The sequence below is a fragment of the Schistocerca serialis genome, unplaced genomic scaffold (assembly GCF_023864345.2).
Source record: "Schistocerca serialis cubense isolate TAMUIC-IGC-003099 unplaced genomic scaffold, iqSchSeri2.2 HiC_scaffold_969, whole genome shotgun sequence".
Lineage (NCBI taxonomy): Eukaryota > Metazoa > Arthropoda > Insecta > Orthoptera > Acrididae > Schistocerca > Schistocerca serialis.
In genome coordinates, this window is record NW_026048594.1 from 87501 (window position 1) to 90000 (window position 2500).

General features: G+C 63.2%; 1 pseudogene; it reads left to right on the forward strand.

The window, feature by feature from the left end:
- Positions 1-2500, forward strand: part of LOC126453887 (large subunit ribosomal RNA) — a 7986-nt pseudogene that overhangs the window by 1987 nt on the left and 3499 nt on the right.

The following is a 2500-nucleotide window of genomic DNA, read 5'->3' on the forward strand; positions in this document are numbered from 1 at the left end:
GGTTCCTATTCCGGAACCCGGCAGCGGAACCGATACAAGTCGGGCCCCTCTTTTAGAGATGCTCGTCGGGGTAACCCAAAAGGACCCGGAGACGCCGTCGGGAGATCGGGGAAGAGTTTTCTTTTCTGCATGAGCGTTCGAGTTCCCTGGAATCCTCTAGCAGGGAGATAGGGTTTGGAACGCGAAGAGCACCGCAGTTGCGGCGGTGTCCCGATCTTCCCCTCGGACCTTGAAAATCCGGGAGAGGGCCACGTGGAGGTGTCGCGCCGGTTCGTACCCATATCCGCAGCAGGTCTCCAAGGTGAAGAGCCTCTAGTCGATAGAATAATGTAGGTAAGGGAAGTCGGCAAATTGGATCCGTAACTTCGGGATAAGGATTGGCTCTGAGGATCGGGGCGTGTCGGGCTTGGTCGGGAAGTGGGTCAGCGCTAACGTGCCGGGCCTGGGCGAGGTGAGTGCCGTAGGGGTGCCGGTAAGTGCGGGCGTTTAGCGCGGGCGTGGTCTGCTCTCGCCGTTGGTTGGCCTCGTGCTGGCCGGCGGTGCAGGATGCGCGCGCCTGCGCGGCGTTCGCGCCCCGGTGCTTCAACCTGCGTGCAGGATCCGAGCTCGGTCCCGTGCCTTGGCCTCCCACGGATCTTCCTTGCTGCGAGGCCGCGTCCGCCTTAGCGTGCTCCTCCGGGGGCGCGCGGGTGCGCGGATTCTCTTCGGCCGCCATTCAACGATCAACTCAGAACTGGCACGGACTGGGGGAATCCGACTGTCTAATTAAAACAAAGCATTGCGATGGCCCTAGCGGGTGTTGACGCAATGTGATTTCTGCCCAGTGCTCTGAATGTCAACGTGAAGAAATTCAAGCAAGCGCGGGTAAACGGCGGGAGTAACTATGACTCTCTTAAGGGAGTAACTATGACTCTCTTAAGGTGGCCAAGTGGCGGCGGTGTGGCTGCATCCGGACTTGGCTTTTCGAAGTGCGGTCTTGATGTAGTCGTGCTGCTGCTGCGAGGTGCCTTCCTTGGGTTATAGTTACAGGGAGAGTGATGCGCAATACATGGGCCTAGCCCTCTTAGCCTCTCCTCTCCTGCGGTCTTCTCCCCTTCTCGTGGGCCCGCTGATTTTTGCAGAGTGGAAGACCGCACCAGGGGCTTGGGGGGGTTACCAGCCCCCCCTCGCATTATCCCTTTATAGTTGGGGGCAGCCGACAAGAAACAAGAGATGGTGGCCCTTCCGCTGAAGGTGCCACCCCAGCTACCCCAGCACCTATCCGGCCAACCGGCCGTAACGAAAATGCGATAGTTTGTGTAGCTCCCTTTGCTTGCAGTGAGTGCCACCGCACTTTTACCACGAAGAACGGTCTCGGGGTCCATCGCCGCCGCCAACACCCTGCGGCCGCCAACGCTGAGATCGTGACGGAGAGGCATCGCGCGAGGTGGACGGAGGAAGAAGTCCTGTCGCTCGCCAAGGCAGAGGCCGAACTGTTCCTGGAGAGGGACGCCCGGTTCTTCTTTGTAAATCAAGAACTTACCAGGATGTTCCCCGACCGAACGCTTGAGGCAATCAAGTGCCGACGGCGGCAAGCTGCCCACAAGCAGCTTGTCCGCCAATTCATGGAGGCACTTGAGATCGGTCGGGGTGAAGAGCCGGCGTCCCGCCGTGGAGCAGCGAGCTCGCTGCCTGACGCGGGCGAGGCCGCTGCGCCGCCCGTCGACGCAGCCGAGGACTTCGCGGCCGACACCACCGGGCCGCCGCCGGAGGGGCCGACTGACGCCGCCATCTGGGAGCATCTGGCGGGGCTACCTGCTTCCGCCCAGCGTTTCTCTGCCCTGGATCGAGTCATTGGTCTGGGGCGGGGCACGCCGCCCGATGTCATCCTGGGCATGCTCCCGGATGCCCTTGCGTCGGTCGGGTCCAGGGGGGAGAGGTCGATCACCAGGACACAGCGGCCGCGCCAACCATCCAAGCGGCCGCCTGCCGCCCCGCCGCTGCAGAAGCGCAAGCGGCGCCGCTGGGAATACGCACGGACACAGGACGCCTTCCGTAGGTCGCGTGCACGTTGCGTGCGCGGCTTGCTGGACGGCACCCTGCTGCAGCCGCCACCCGACATCCCCGGTCTGCTGGACTTCTGGGCGGACCTCTTCACGAAGAAGCCGATCTCCACCGCCGGCTTCATCCGTGACCGCCTTCTCCCGCACTCGGAGCCTGTCGCTCCTGAGTGCCTATGGGGGCCGGTCACACGTGAGGAGGTCGCTGCTGCCTTGCCGCCCAGGGGATCGGCAGCCGGGCCGGACGGCCTGACTCCAGCGGAGCTGCGGCGCCTGCCGCATGAAGTCCTGGTGAAACTCTTGAACCTCTTCCTCCTGGCCCGCGCCCTCCCCGAGCGTCTGCTTCGCGCCCGGACGTCACTTCTCCCCAAAACGGCTGCACCAACATCCCCCGCTGACTTTCGCCCCATTACGGTCTGCTCGGTGTTGGCGCGGACCTTTCACAAGGTTCTCGCGTCACG